At 52.0% G+C, this 16,436-nt stretch overlaps 1 protein-coding gene across 1 annotated transcript in view; it reads left to right on the forward strand.

The window, feature by feature from the left end:
- Nucleotides 1-16,107, forward strand: part of LOC123245588 (septin-2) — a 123,314-nt gene extending 107,207 nt beyond the window's left edge. Inside the window, exon 14 of the mRNA XM_044674538.1 lies at nt 14,689-16,107. The gene's annotated coding sequence lies outside the window, so the exon portion shown is untranslated. The remainder of the gene's footprint in view (nt 1-14,688) is intronic.
- Nucleotides 16,108-16,436: the final 329 nt, after the last annotated feature.

The raw sequence follows: 16,436 nt of genomic DNA on the forward strand, positions 1-16,436 counted from the left end.
GGATGACCCTTGGGATCCTCCGGCCCCATCCCCTCACTCTGTATGTCAGGAAAGTGGTCTCGGGAGTTTCAGTGACTTGCACAAGGTCACACTCGTAATAAACAGAACTCTGACCCCAGCAGTGCCATCACTCTCTAAAGGGCCCTTGTGCTATAGTGAAAAGTCTTGAGAGTTTGAGAAAATGACAATTCCCAGGGCTCAGGAGCAGCTTCCTGAAGAGAGACAATACCTCCGATTGGAGGGGAAGGCAGAGCCGAGCAAATCCCAGAAAGATGTCAGGGCCTTGGCAGGGAAAATGGCCCTAAGAACATGTTCCTTTTCCCAGGGCACAGGGTAGGGGTGAAGGCCATAGGCCTGGCTAATTATGCATTCCCTCTCAGACCGAGCTTGTTTTTCCTCAAGCTTTGCCCCCTGTCCCAATTAGACTACTGCAGGGCTGGGAAAGGAACCTTGGCCTGGGCCCGAGCTTCTCCTGGCAATCTTTGGAGATCCCTTGGTCCCTTCTATTTGTGGCATCCTTTCGTATTAAAGGCAGCATTAAGGCAGAGGGATTGTTTGGACCCTCTGTGACTCAGCCTCTCTGTGGGCCTGCAGCTCGCTAAGTCAGCCTCTCCTTGTCACATGGCACACCTCAGGGTAACAACCTGGAGTTAACCTATTCCTAGGTCTGGGGAAAGAAACTTGGCCAAGCCCAGTGTGGACCCACCAACAGCTCTTTCATTACAAGCCTTGCTAAATGAGAATGTGAAGGGGCAGCTAAGTGGCTTAGTGGATAGAGAGCTAGACCTAGAGATGGGAGATCTGGGTTCCAATGTGACCTTAGATACTTTCCAGCTATGTGACCCTGGGCAAGTCACTTATCTCTTCTGCCTTGGAACCAATACCCAGGATTGATTCTAAGATGGAAGGGGAAGGGTTTCAAAAAGGACTTTTAAAACTATAGCAAGCCATGAAGCAGATGAAAATACAAAATGGCCCTGAGCCCTGGACCCTCTTCCACTTCCCACAGGATGGCAGTGGAATGAGTGGTAGAAAAGGCTGAGACTCCCAATTTTCAGTCTACAAACATTAACTTAATTGTTGATGCTCCAAGTGTGTGAGCATTCTCTAATCACCCGCTAGTTGAGACTCTGAGAAGAACTGAATCTCGCCCATATTGACATTCTTGTTATAAATGAAACCAGGAGACAAAGAAATTAGAGCCCAGTGAAAGAACGGCTTGCAAAGCCTCATCCAAAGAATGAATCAAGGGTTTGGCAGGGCTGCTTTCATTGTGTACTTAAAGGAAACAAGAAACATCCCTTCGTAGGACTCTTGGTCATCTCGCCTGGCAGCACTCCCAGCAATGGAAGCCGACAGACCACCGCGTAGTTCATGTGGCTTACGTGCCAACATCTGTAGCATCAGTGCCAACGCCAAGGATGAAGCAGTGCAGCAATCTCGTGCCCTCCTAAGCGGAGCCAGCACAGGCCTGGAGCGTGGGAAGCCTGGCAAACAGCAGGAAGATTTGCTTTGGGATCGGGAAATGAACGTGATCCAAGGCCCCAGCAAGATTCGAGCCCGTCCATCACGAGCCAAGAAGAGTCATCAAAAGATGACGACAGGCACCAGTACAGAACAGGATGACAACAGATTGGATGGATTAGGTCCTAAACAGGAAACGGTGAGAGCCATCCCGGAATCCACTGTCCAGGCACAGGCTGGTCGAAGGTCAGCTGAGTGGCCCCGGGCCTGAGGAGGGAAGAGGTTTGAAGCAGAGGATGGCCAAGGCAGGAAGACTCGGTCCCAGAAGAGCCCAGTGGCGAAGGTTTGGGGTTATGATAAAGCATTTAACTCAGACCAAAGGGCCTTCAGCAAACAGTGGCTTGGGCTTCATGATTAATAGGACCAGACGTGTTACTTTACAAGGAAGGCATCTCGTCTATAATTAGAAGCATCTCAAAAAAACCCTTCCCAGTGATAGCAGTGCTTCTCCTATTTGAGCTCTCAGCAGGATGATTTTTGAGATGCTTCCTATCATAGATGAGCTGGGATGATTCTATCAGGAGGGCCTTCTCAGGGAGATACATAGTGCTAAAAAACATCTTCCCAGCCCTCCACCAGAGGAACACAAAGTGGATGAAGAAGGCAGGCTTCCCAGATTTGGAGGGTCATTTGGGCAGCCCACTAAGTTACTCTCCTAGGATTCCTATCTTATTGAAAAGAGACAGGAGGTGGGCCCAGAATTGAGCTATGGGAACCTATTGGGTTCCTTTGTCTTTGGAGGATTGCATGGTCCTTCCAGTGATCCCTGGCAGCCTCCTGTGGAGCCTCAGACGGTGCAGACTTTGACCCTTTCACCGAGTTTAGGGGTTGAAATCACAGAACCATTGAAAGAGTCAAGCATGAGCCTGCTAATGATGGAGGCGACTGACGGAACTGTCTTGGACCAACCACTGGAAAAGTTGAGGACATTTTCGGACATTTTCAGTTCAGTTCGAGAAATATTTTCTGAAGAGAGGGATGCTAACAATGATCTTTGCCCTCGGGGGACTTACAGGGATCTAAGGGAACAGCGACAGGCACTAGAATATAGAATAAGCTTATGTGGCAAAAGCCCAGGACCAGGGCAGCGAGGTGGCTCAGAGAATCAGGCCCAGAGACGGGAGGTCCTGGGTTCCAATCTGTCTTTTTGTCTGTGACCCTGGGCGAGCCACTAAGCCCCAACTGCCTGGCCCTTACAGCTCTTCTGCCTTGGAAGTAATACTTACTGTTGCTCCCAAGACAGAAGATAAGAGCCACTAAAAACCTGCAACAGAACAGTGGCACAGAAGGCCACCTTAGGGCACATAGAGAGGTATCAGTGGTGTGCCGCGGAGTCTCCGAACTCCGCCCACGTTGTTCATGGGGCCCTGGCCTAGTCCCCGCCTTCTCTGAGCAAGTTTCCTTACCCATAAAAATGGGGGAGAATGCTGTTGTGCCAGCGACCCCGTGGAAGATGATCAGGAAAACGCTTTACGATGGAGTGCCGAAGCATTGAGTAAGCATTTCCTGGCTTCCAAGCATGTGCTGACCCTAACAAACAAGGTGGCCCCTGCCACTGATACTGGTGGAAAGGAGATGAGGGGGACAGCCAAGGTAGATCGCCCATGAGGCCCTGCGCTAACCGCTTCCCTTCCTGAGGCCTCACTTTCCTCATCTCTAAAATGGAGGCATTGAGTCAGTCATCTGTAATAACTGAGCCTACGCCCGGCCCCACCAGCCAGAGAACTCCAGAAATGGGTGCCTTGGTGCACGAGGAGGATTCCAACTGAAGGAGGAGATGGACCTTCTATCCCATGGCTGGGCAGCTTGGATAAAGGATGTAGGAAGGAAGGCAGGAAGCAAACATTTATTAAGCACCTACTAGATGCCAGGCACGATGCAAGTAATATCTCAGTTTATCCTCACAACCACCCTTGCAGGTCAGTGCTGTTATGATCTTCATTTTAGACAGCTAATCTGTGGACGTGGTGAAGGACGGCTTCGATGGGGAGATCGTCCGAGGGAGGCAGCCCATGAGGAAGGAGCCCAGAGGAGGCTGACGGGCAGATCTCGTCCCAGCCTCTGGCCCTCCCTTTGTCTGGGAGGGAGAACGTGAGAGAAGGAAGGGCAAGATGGCGCTGCCGCTCCCCGCAAGGGCTCCAGAATGGCAGACCCAGAGCGAGGGGGGCCTGCCCAGGGCCCGAGGCTCTCCCTCCTCACTGTGGACACGGAAGGAAATGGGGAATTCCTGAGAAGACACACCGTGGGCAAAGGCGAGCCGGCTCTCGACTGTGCAGGGGGAGAGCCGCCTGGAAGCCCGAAATACGGTGTGGAGAGAAGACGTGGAGGGCCGAGCTCCAGCCCAGGAGGGGAGGAGGACATCCGAGGACAAAGTGAAGCTCCGGAAGGAGGACCGGCAGGGCAGGAAAGAGCGGGCTGGTGAGGAAGCCTCAGGAAAGACCGGGAGCCCCTGCAGACCACCGAGGAGGCCGAGCGCCGTCCCAGGCTGCAGAGGGTCGGGGAGGAGGCCTGGGCACGGGCGCCCGGGGTTGGCACTTCGGGAGAGAGCAGCGCTGGTGGAGCAGGAGGGGAGGCAGCCTGCTCGCCCTTCAGAAGGGAGGCCAGGAAGGAAGCCCTTCTCCGGGAGCCGAGCCGAGCCCACGAGGCACGAGAGAAGGGGCCGGAGGGAGCGAGCGGGCATGAAGTCATCCTGCGGCCCCTTCCAGCTCCGCCTGCGAGCTCCGGGGAGCCGTGCCTGGCATCGTGGGCCGCACATGAGGCCCGCGCTGGAGGAGAGGCCCAGGGAAGCTTCCAAACCAGCATTCTTCCTGTGGTATTTCCTTCCTCTCCCCGGCACGGCCCAGGCCTTCTGGGGCCCTTCCCAGCCCTTGTGCTGGCCAGACGATGGCGCAATCACGGCTCCTTTGCACCTGGCTCTTCCGTTGTCTCATAACTCTTCTCTGCGATGTCATCATGCAAGCCTGGATGTCAGGGGGACGGGAAGTTCTCCCCAAGTCGAAAGCCAAATGACTTGTTACCCCTTAATGTTTTTGAAAAGTAATTTGAGGGGCAGCTGGGGGGCTCGGGATGGAGAGCCAGGCCTAGAGACAGGAGGTCCTGGGTTCAATCCGGCCTCAGACGCGTCCCAGCTGTGTGACCCTGGACGAGTCACTGCACCCCCACTGCCTACCCTCACCACTCCCCTGCCTTAGAACCAATGCACAGTGTTGATCTTAAGATGGAAGGGAAGAGTTTTAAAAAAGAAAAAAAAAGACATTGCTGGTGAAGCAGTCACAAGCTTTTGGGAGTGTGGATGGGGGACACACAGGCACCACCCGGTCATCTGAGGGCAGCCTAGAGCTGGACAGGGAGGCTCCTCGCCACAGCTGATGGGGACTCTGTGGGTGTGATAGCCTGAACTCCCTTTGGCCACTAGGGACTGAGTGCTTCTTGTGCCTGCAGCCCCAAGGGCCGGGTCAGAAATACCTAGCTGGACTCCAGTCACTCCCCATCCACTAGAGGGGAGGCCAGGAGACAGAGGGGTAAAAACAATGAATTTGGAACTAGAGGTCCTGAGTTCAAATCCTGATTCCACCACTGCAGAAGTGGCACACAGGCCACTTCTCCTCTCCAGGGTTCCTTTTATTCATTTGTAAAAGTGTGACCTTGAGAAACAAGAGGGGGCAGAGAGACAGAGAGAGAGGAAGGGAGGGAGGGGGGAGAGGAGAGGGAAGGAGAGAAAGAGACAGACAGCCAGAGAGGGAAGAGAGAGAGGAAAGGGAGGGGGAAGAGAGAGAGGGAGAGAGGGAGAGAGAGAGGACAAGAGCTGGAAGACAGCTTGAAGGCCACTAGTCCAGCCACCTCATCTCCCCAGGTGGAAGTGAGGAGTGAGTGGCCAGGCTGAGATGGGAAGCCGGGGCTCTGACCCCAGGTCTCGCTGTCTTGGGGCCTCTTCCAACTCTGAAGCCAGGAATACTGAGAGGACCAAAGAGCCAGGAGGCAGTCGAGGTCAGCGGGGTCAGGGAAGGGAGCCCAGATCCATCTGTGCCCTTGTCCCTGGAAGCCCAGACTACCCTGTCCCTGAGAGCAGGTGAGGATCTTTTCTGAGCAGGACCCTGAGGCCCCCAGGGAGGTTCCAAAGAGTCACGGGAAAGCAGAAGTGCCTCAGAGGCCTCTCCGTCAGGAGGCTTTTCTACAGCTTCCCCAACTTGTCCAGAGCCCGGAAGCAGTCAGTTGGCAGAGCTGTGACTCACACCCCACTATCCCTCCCCTGTGCCAGTCTACCCTGACTGGGTGTCTGTCTGGCAGCAGCCTTTGGGAGCAACAGCATCCAAGGCTCTTCTCTCTTCTAGGTCTTTCTGAATCACATTCGTGTTTCCTTGGGAGGGAGCTGAAGGCCACCAGAGGACTCCTGGTCAGTCGGGGCAGAGAGACCTCCAACCTTGGCCTCAGGCATTCCTTTCTGGCCTTTAGGTCAGCCCACTTTTAGAGAGTCAGAGAGATCCGAGTTCTAGGCCAGGTTCTGGCACTGGCTTATGACTGTGGGGCAGGAAAAGGGTTCCAAAATCCTGAATCTGAGGGATGGGCGTAATCCGCGTGGCCCAGGGTTATTGTGAGGCTCAAGCCGGTGGCCTGAGAGGCCTTTAGAAGACGGTGAACACTCCCTGCCCAGCACGTGTGAGAGCAGGAGCTGGTTTCAGACTGACCTGCTTCTCCCAGGAGGTTCTGGAAAGGCCTAAATCATGGGGGAGTCGGTGCTCTCCAGCCCAGCCCAACACATGGAGCAAGCCCAGGGTGGCAGCAGCCACAGAGCCTGGGTTTCTTTCTTTTGAAGCCCTTCCCTTCTGTCTTAGAAGCGACACTAAATGGGGTTCCAAGGCAGAAAAGAGGTAAGGGATAGGCAGTGGGCATGGAGGGTCCCCCAGCTGGGCAGTGTCTGAGGCCAGATTTGAACCCAGGCCCTCCCTTGGGCTGCTTAGCTGCCCTGAGAGCCTGGATTTCAAGCGTCACTTTGAGGCTCACAGATGGACTTGGAGCTTGGAGAGACTTCCCAGGCCATTGGTCCAGTTCCCTCATTTCACAAATGAAAAGGCTGAGGTCCGAAGAGGGGAAGCCACGTGCCCCGGGCACAGAGGGCCTCCCTGTTGGGCAGCAGACTCTGGGCCTCTGAGCTTGCCTCTCCACAAGCAGCTGTAGCGTGGCGGCTCCCCAGAGGTACCCTTTAGGTCTTGGCCTCCGTCCCCCGCAATAATGGTGCCCTGCCTGACCTCCATGCCATGGGTGGCCTGGAGGGTGGCCAGAGCCTTCCTGCGTCTGTGCCAAGGGCTTCCCATGAGCAGGAGGGCGAGTGCTGCAACCCCTGGAGCACAGGCGCCGGCCAGGGGTCTGCCCAAAGACACAGAGCCGCTGGGACGCCCCCTCAGGGCCCCGGCCGCAGAGCCAGTGCGCACTGCCTCCTCCTGCCTGGCCAGCTCTCCATCGGAGCCGCATGCCTCAGGGTTCCATCGGGAAACGGCACGTTGTCGCCTCACCCCTCTGGCGCCCTCAGAGGCCCCCTGGCTGCCTGGGCCGGGGGATCGGTGGTCTGGACAGGAGAAGAGGGGCCCGGACCGGGGATGACCAACACATTGGCTACTCTTCAGCAGGAGGGACAAAGTGGGCCCTCCGTCAGCCGTCCTCCTGTTCTTCTGGCAGCACCTCGGCCAGCTGGCCATTCTCTAGCGGAGGATTCCGAAAGGATGCTGGGATGCCCCAGAAGGCTGGGCAGGCGATTCCTCCCAGCTCTGGAATGTTGTCACCCCCTTAGGCAGTGCATGGGACAGTTGGGGGGAGCACTAAGGACTCCGAGGGAAGAAGATTTGAGTTCAGATCAGCCGCTGGCTTCAGCTATTAACTGTGGCCGTGGACAAGTCATCTAACCTCTGCCTGCCTCACTTTCCTCATCTGCGAAATGGGGCTTACAGTAGCCTCTCTCTTCCATAGGTTTTGTGAGGATCAAATGAGCTGGTATTTGTTAAGCTCTTTGCAAACCTTAAAGACGATATAAAGACTAAATAAATCATTCAGGTGGTTATTATAGCATCGTCGTCGCTTTACCGAGTCTCCAAAGGAGACAGTGGTCCATTGGAAGCTGCACTGCGTTTGGAGTCATGAGACCTGGGTTCAAATCTCGACTAAACCTCACACTCCCCACATGTCTTGGGGCAAAGTCACTTCCCCATTGGCGCAGTTTCCTTATCCATACATTCAGCCTCAGAGGGCCCCATCCAGCCTCTAAGTCTGCTCCAAAGACCTATAAACGAATCCACTCGCGGATGGGAATGACCAGTGGCTGCCCACTCTGGTCTGGCTCCCGAGCTCTGGACTCTGAGAGGGGCCACAACCCCCCGGTGGCCCATGGACGCAGTGGGACGCGCAGCGTCGTGGACGGGGTTCAGACCGTTTGGCCTCGGCCTCAGCAAGCCAAGTGGAGCTTCTTGGAGTCGGGGGAAGAGGAAAGTTCTAAAAAGCTGCCAAACGTTTGTGTGAAGAGGAAACCCTGCTTGTGGGGGAGACAGCGCAAAGTGCAGAGGAACTTTTACTAATGAAACTCCCTTTTTCATACCAACTTTACCCAAGACTAGCCCAGGGGATTCGCCTCATATAAACCTTTTTGAAAACCTTTGAGCTATCATCAAGGCTAGACTTGGAAAGGAATCGTAAATAACAGTAAATAACAACAACAACTAGCATTTATATAGTGCTTTAAAGTTTGCAAAGCACTTTACAAATAGCTCATTTGATCCTCAACCCAAGAAAGAAGCGCTGTTATTCCCATTTTATAGAGGAGGAAACAGGCAGGCAGAGGTTAAGTGACTTGTCCAGGGGCACCTAGCTAATTCATATGAGGCTAAATTTGAACTCAGATCTTCCTGAGTAAAGGCCCAGCACTCGAGGTGCCTCTGAGCTGCTGACCGTGGGATACCACGTCTGTATCCGTGAGCCCAATGCCAGTCATGCCAGACGAGAAGCAGCGCTGCCTGGTGAATGTTTTGAAATATGTAGAAAGCTTACTGTGGGGAGTTCATTGTCCCTCTGCCGCTTCCCTTCGTCCCACCAATTCCCCAGACAGCCGTCCATCCCCTCCATGCTCCTGGCCCCGCGGTGCCCACCCTGGACTCTCCTTTTGGGAAGGGCCTGGCAGGTGTTTGCAGCATGATCAGAGGAGTTGGCGAGTGAATGACGCACCTAAGCCAGTCCCCTGGACTCCCAGGATTGAGAGTTTCCTTCTCCCTGCCTGGACCTGGACATGGGTGCCTTCCTGGGGGAGAGATCAGGATTCTTGGGTTCTCGGGCCCTGCAGCCCAGTGAGCGGCCCCAGAACCGGTCACTGGGTGGCCGGCCTGGTCTCTTGTCCTTGGCAGGTGTCTGGAGCTCGAGTTGTGCAGGCCTCATTTCCTTGCACCCAGACGGTGCCAGGAAGTTGGGGGGACTCTGCTGGAGGGAGTTGGTGGGTAGAAGAGGCCGGCCAAAGGCCCAGGATGTGGAGGCGAGTTTGCTCCCCTCTATTGGAATCTCTCACCTGGCAGCGGCGCTTTTCTAGGTCACAGGGTTTCCCATCAGCTCTTCCCTTCCTTTGGCCAGTCTTGGCAGCCTCCAGCTTTCAATGAGGGATTGTGTTTTGCTTTTGTCTTTGATGCATAATGAGAGAATTGTCACCTCGGGATCGGGCTCCTGGGGAATCTGCCCGACTTGTTCTCTGTGGCCCCTCTGCTCTGGGTGCGGGGTGATGCTGGGTCAGAGTGGGAAGAGCCCTGAGTGTCACTGGGTCAGAGTGGGAAGAGCCCTGAGTAAAGCTTCCTACTTCACAGAACTGTTGGGGAGCAGGCCCGTGGGCAGCCTTACCCCCTCGTTACCCGCCCCCCCAGTGTGGGACAAGTTCTGTATTGTCTATTGTGAGCCTCTGGGGTGGAGGCAGCTCCAGAGGTGATGAGATTACAGAGGTCGCTGAGGGCCATGCTAACAGCAGCCTCTTTATAGGAAACAAAATAAAAATAGGTTTCCAAAGGATTCCAGAAAGAGGAAATCCTATTTGAGCCCGTTATCAATAGAGAACTTAATGGCTGGGCTTGACGGAGAACCAAAGGCCCTAATGGGCCTTGCGTGGTAGGATGGTGCCATAGTATTGTACTGTCCCCATTTTGCAGAGAAGGAAACTGAGGCTTAAGGAGATGGAGTTGCTCAGGGTCAGGAGGCAGGCCTACACTTGAGCTCTTGCATCCTTTTCCCTGGAGCACGGCAGTTCCTGCGTCCTCTCGGGGTGACGGAGGGCAAGTTATTTTACCTGAGAAGCTCACTTGCCTCAGTCCTACCTTGACTGCTCAGTGAGTGCCTCTCTGCCTTAGGAGGGCATCTTCAGGAGTCACAGTGGCCCGCTGGATGAGTAGCAAAGCTTTCTAAATAGGCTGAATCTCAGATGAGAGCCTTTGAGGCATCCCCCAGAACGGGGCTCTGTGAGGGCACCCTGGTGCTCCCTCAGCCCCCTGCCTCATAGCTTTGCTCCTTAAAGGCCACTCTGGGTTCAGCAGGGTGCCCAAGCCATCTGAATGGGATTCACCGACCTGTCATCAGACTTGCCCAGAATTGGCATGGCCAGGCCACAGCCAAGGCCAGTGAAGGGCAACCTTTCGAGCTTGGTGTGTCAAAATTCCCCAAAAAAACAAGCATAACTCGAGTGGGGTGTCACTTCGAGAAAAAAAAAACATAATTTTGCAATATTTATAGTTTAAATAACAAAAATGTATAATTGTATTATATAACTGTATTTAATAAACCAAAAACTAATTATTTAACTTACCTACTTAGTGACTTCTTTGTTCATCTGTCAGTTGATTTCTTTTGTTGGTCTTGATACTATTTAACTTGTGTGGGGTGCCATGAACTAAGATAAGTGAGGGGGAGGGGGGAATTCTTTAACTAACCTGCCTATTAGTGACTTTTTTGTTGCTGAATTTCATTGGCTAATGAAAATTCATTTAGCCACTAAATCTTCAATTGAAAGTTGGTATTTTGTACACTTCAAGCCCAAGCAAGCATTACTAACTTCATCTGTCAATCTGTTTCTTTTGTTGCTTTTGATATTATTTAATGCTGAGAATAAGGTCTCACAAAAGTACGTAGAGGGAAAAATTGTGAGTAAAGCCATTGCTATATTTTTCTGGGCACTAAAAGTGTCTGGTAATCGGCACTCCAAATTTCCTGTTCACAGTGGCACTCCTTTTGATTCTCCAAACGGCACCTTTCCAGATTCTCAAGCTTTGACCTCAAGTCGACAGACACCTGAGCCCAGATGCTATCTTGAAATTCTACAAGTTGGGGGCAGCTGGGTAGCTCAGTGGATTGAGAGCCAGGCCTAGAGACGGGAGGTCCTAGGTTCAAATCTGACCTTAGACACTTTCCAGCTGTGTGACCCTGGGCAAGTCACTTGATCCCCATTGCCTAGCCCTTACCACTCTCCTGCCTTGGAGCCAATACATAGTATTGACTCCAAGACAATGGAAGATAAGGGTTTATATTTAAAAAAAAATTCTGCAAGTTGGCATCTCCAAATCATCAATTTGCCTCCATTGGAAACCATTTAATTTCAAACTACTGTAGACTACTACATCAGGATACCCAATTATTTTCATGGTCTGTTTTAGGCTTCTAAATTGATTAAATCTATCACTGAACTGGCCAAGTAATGAGTCTAAAACATGCTGGTACTTTATATTCAAGGGTTCCATTTCATTCTGTACAGTTGCACTGACCTTCTCAAAATACCTTGTTATTTGAGGAAAATACTTATAAGTTTTAGTTTCTACATCTCGCTTGAAAATTTTTAAGTTTATTTTCAAAAACTTTTATGTATCCAAACATAACGTCAATACTTTTGCCAAAACCTTGTAACCTTAAATTCAGTTCATTAATATGAACAAAGAGATCTGTAAAAAACATCAGGGTGTTGACCCACTTATCATCATTGAGCTGAGGAAAGTTTCCCAGATCCTTATCCTCAAGAAATACCTTAATTTCTTCAAAGCACTCAAGAACTTTGCCTCAGCTCAGCCATCTTACATTATTGTACATCAGCAGTCCACTGTAGACGGAATCAACCTCCAGTAAAAGTGCAGAAAATTCTCGCTTGTGAATGGGGTGAGCAGCTATTAAAATAACTATTTTTGTAACAACTGACATTAAGTCGTTTAAGTCAGTGAGTCCTGCCTTGGCACATAAAGTCTCCTGATGGGTAATACAATGAGAAGGCACAATCAGATGTTCAATAGCTTCCGTAAACAATTTGACAAATCCAACTTTTATCCCCACCATGTTTGGTGTCCCATTTGTTGTCACTGACACAACTTTAGAGATATCAATGCTTAGGTCACTGAATGTTTGTATAACAACCTTACATATTTCACTTCCTGAAGTACTTGTTGGCACTGATACTAACTTTATCAACTCTTCTCTCATTGTGAGACCATCAGAATATCGACCAGTAATGGCCAACTGAGCATATGATGTGGCATCAGTAGTTTCATCAAGAGAGATCGAAAAATATTTACAATTATTTATGTCTCTCTTTAATTGAAGTTGTATGTTTGTCTTCAGTTTCATTATTTGGTCTTTTATGATATTTCTAATGAATGGTAACTCATATATTCTCTTAATAATTGCATCTTTATTCTGCATATCATGAAATAGAACTGGTGCACATCTTAGGAGAGTTTCTTTAATAAATTCTCCCTCGCTGGGAGAACTATGGGAGTAGAAACACAGAAGAAAAACAACTGCTTGAACACATGGGTTGAGGGGGATATTATTGGGGATGTAGACACTAAACAATTACCCTAGTGCAACTATCAATAATATGGAAATAGGTCTCAATCAATGATACAGTAAAACCTAGTTGGAATTGCGTGTCAGCTACAGGGGGGTAGAGGGTGTGAGGAGAGGGAAAGCACACGAATCATGTAACCATGGGAAAATAGTTTAAATTTAATTAATTTAAAAAGAAAGAAAAAAATTCTCCCTCACTGAGTGCTTTTCCATGCTGAGCTATGGAGTGAGCAATGCTCAGACTTACAGATGTTAAATTTGTAGAGCCTTTTACAAATTTAGATTGACAATCTTATAAAGGTGTAGCTGCCTGGAAATGTATTCCTTCCTTTCATCCTCACTTTTTTTTCAAGAGCTGGGAATGATTGGTTTCAAAATGTCTATTTATATTCCACATTCTGCTTACTACCATTTCAGTACATAGAACGCAAAATGATCTGCCATTTTTTTCTATAATGCCATACATCTCGATCCATGTCTCTTGAAAGGGTCAGCTACTGCTACTACCACTTCCTTTACTTAACCTTGATTTTTTATTTTTTGGGTTCTCCATCAGGGAGGCAGTGACAGAAGATAGAATTATAGATAGCCTGTTAGCCCTGCAGGCAGTTAGGGCTTAACTAGCCTAACTGACCACAAGATGGCACAAGATGGCGCTCCTTATATGGCTGCCACTATTTCTAATGGTGGGAAATGGCACCCCTAGCACAGGCCCTCGTCTCTCCCAGCCTCCCCCTCACTTATCTCAGTAATGATGGTCCATTAGAAATCCACGACACCCCAGAACAGTAGATTGGATGCTGGCAATGGCAATCACAGGGCCCCCAGAGATGCGTCCCCCACGGCATTCCGCTGCTCCCTGCTCCACTGGCCGGAAGTGAGGTCAAAGGTCCCCAATGGCCTGGAAGTCCCAGAACTAGATGCTCTGTGCTGGAGTTCTGGTTTTTTTGCCTACTAACCTCCGGCACAGAGTGTCTACACTACACTACAGCAAATGTTTCGTCCTCGGCATGCGACCCTGTGTCATTGAAAATGGCTACGCATGTCAGTGCTGACACGCATCATAGGTTTGCCGTCAGGGGCCTAGGCAGGCCTTGGTGTCAGGAGCCAATGAGCAGTGATCTCCTGCCAGCCTTGTGCTGCTCTGGGCCTAAGAGGAGCCTGCAAGGGTCTGAGCTGAGCCCCCTCCTTAGATGGAGCCTTGGATAGGATGCCCCCCCTCCCAGATCAGAAAGGCAGAATGAGGTGCCAAGCGGATGGGATCCTGCAGGATGAAGTTGGGTTTAAAAAAAAAATCCTTACCTCTGTCTTAGAATCAATGTAGAGGAACAGTAAGGGCCAGGCATTGGGGGACAAGTGACTTGCCTAGGGTCACACAGCTAGGAAGTGTCTGAGGCCAGATTGGAACCCAGGATCCCTGGTCTCTAGGTCTGACTTCCTATCCACTGAGCCACCCAGCTGCCCCAGGATGAAGAGGTTTTCCCAATAATGGGCTTCCTGGGTCATGGGGGAGAAGTCAGAAGTCAGAAATCATACTGGACCTGAGAGGAGAGACAGAATCCGGGGACCCGGCCTGGTGGGAAGGGTCCCCAGGAACATGCCCCAAGCCTCAGAGAAAGGGGACAGAAGGCAGGAGGGTTGAGGGAAGGCACAGGTTAGTAAATGAGCTCTTGGGCTTTAGAGACAATGATTAGAGCAGCCAGACTGAAGAGGGGAGCAGAGAAAGCCAAAGAAAGGTAGAATGGAGCCTGACTGTGAAGGGCCTTGAATGTCAGCAGAGGGAGTTTAGATGTTTGCTATCCCACAGGCCTCAGGGAACTCCTGATGTCTCTGGTGTCCCTCCTTTGTTCCTCGGTGTTTCACGGAGAAGGCAGAGAATTGTTCTCCTGCTTCAGGAGTCTCTGGTGAAGGCCAGAATCTCGCCCTGCAGAGGACCTCAGAGGCTGGACAGGAATTCTGTCTCCAACGTCCCCATCCCAGGGTCGCTCAGCCTCTAGTGCCCAGAAGACCTCTAGGGAGAGGAGTCCGTCCCACAGTGGACAGTCCACCCCGCCATCCAATAGCCCTCCTTCTTAGGAAGTCTCCTGTTGAGCCTGTCTGCAGCAGAGTCTCGTCCGGTCTCTCTTGCATATGGCGGCTCCTGGTCTTCCCGAGGCAGCTCGATCCCGGGCCCTCTCGGTCTTGTCGATGGTGGGCTGTGCCTGGGCTGCCTACTTGCCTCCTGCCGAACGGCCCGTGTCACCTGGGGCTCACCCATCCCGCGCAGGGTGCGGCGTCTTTGCTAACAAGCCCTTCTCTTCTTTTCTCTCCGTCTCCTCCTTCCTGCAGACGGGTCTGACTCTTGTGGAAGCGGGATCGGCGCTCGGTTCGGTGTGGACCTCGCCGGCAACCTTGAAGACCCTCGGCTTTTCCAGGGAGCCCCGCTGGACGACGGCACGCATCGTGCCTGAACCGCAAGGAGAACCGGCTCGGCCCTTGTGGTCCTTTAACCCCCCCAAGAAAGAAATACTAAAGCTCCAGCCTTTCTCTTTGCCCTTTGCTAACCGTTTCTCATTCCCTGCCTGTGGGGCCCTTTCCCGTGACATCGCGTGTCAGTGTTTCCCTAGATGTGTGACCTCACCCATAGGAAATCAGGAAGGCCCAGCACTGGCCCCGCACCTCGGTACCAGCCGGGACACGGCCCATCCCACGATGGGCTCCGTGGTTCAGCGGAAGACCCGACAGGGCCTTCGCTGCTTCAATGGGTTTCTTGCCCAGTTCGATCCTCTGGACCATCACAACTTCCCACGATTCCATTCTGATCTTTTTCTACAAATACAGAATGTATTTGTGTCCGTGGATAGACATCTGTAGAGAACTAGCCCCGCTTCTGGGAGGCAGACTAGACTTTCCTGTCCTCCGCTCCTGACCGGTGCTCTGTGGCCCTGCTTGGGAAGCCACCAGCCCCGTCCTCTCCCCCGTCACCCAGCCCTGCTGGACACATCAGGGATACTGAGGCAGTTTGACTAGAACCCCGCATCTGGTGCCTTGTGTGCAAACACCCCCTTCTCTTGTGCCTTCAGGGCCCCCTTCCCCAGGAGGCCTTCCCTCCCTCACTGAACCCCTTCCCTCTTTAAAGGCAGGATGCTGCCAGAACCTTATGTGCACGGCCCAGGGGACCCTCCACCCCCTCTCGGCTGACTTCTAGGCCAGGGCGCCTAGGACAGCTTACCCACCCGCAGAAGAAATGACACCATTTGGGGGATCTTGTCTGCATAAACTGGATTGCTTTAAAGCCTCCCCGGGACCCGCACGCTAGCTTGAGACACGTGGAGTTTGTGAGTTGGGCTGCCCGCCCTGCGCCTCCTTATGAACCCATCATGTGCCTTCTCCCATTTCTGCTTCCTGCCACTCCTCTGGGTTCTGGAAACTGGGGCAGGGCCCCGTCTGTAACAAAGGGGACCCCCCAGAGAAGCCCCTCAAGGAGTAGGAGTGGAGGTGGGAGGACACCGGCTTCCTGGGAGAAGAGCACCAGCTTAGGGCCAGCCAACATTGTACCTCCGTGTCTTTCTACTCCTTCTCCAGCCTCTCGTTTCGGTTTCTGGTCTAGGACTTGCACTCCAATGAATTCCAGACAGTAGCCTGCGGTACGTGTCTACCAGGGGAATGCCGTGGTACGCTCATCTCAAACACTTCTGTGTAATCTCCCCTTCTGGGTTTTGTGACTTTATGTAATCCACGTAACCTTATTAAAAAGCATCTGTTTCAGCCACGGGTCCCTTTTGTCTCTCTCGGCTTCCCTCCCTTCAGAGCCTCCCGCTGGCCAGCCGGCTGTCTCGGTGCTCCGGCTCTTTGGGGATTTGGGCTGGCACAGGTTCCATGGGTGGGAGATGGGATGAGGAGGAGGAATTCTGGGCCCCAGGAAGACAAAGGCCAACGTTTGATCCAGCAAACATTTATGAAATATTTAGAATCTCCCGAGCAAAGGGCTAAGGAAGACCTAAGAATACAATAAGCGCCGAACTGCTCTTGTCTTCAGTGAGCTTACAGGGAATATTTACACAGATAAGACAATACAAACCAGGCAGAAAAAGTCA

Source organism: Gracilinanus agilis, chromosome 1 (genome assembly GCF_016433145.1).
Source record: "Gracilinanus agilis isolate LMUSP501 chromosome 1, AgileGrace, whole genome shotgun sequence".
Lineage (NCBI taxonomy): Eukaryota > Metazoa > Chordata > Mammalia > Didelphimorphia > Didelphidae > Gracilinanus > Gracilinanus agilis.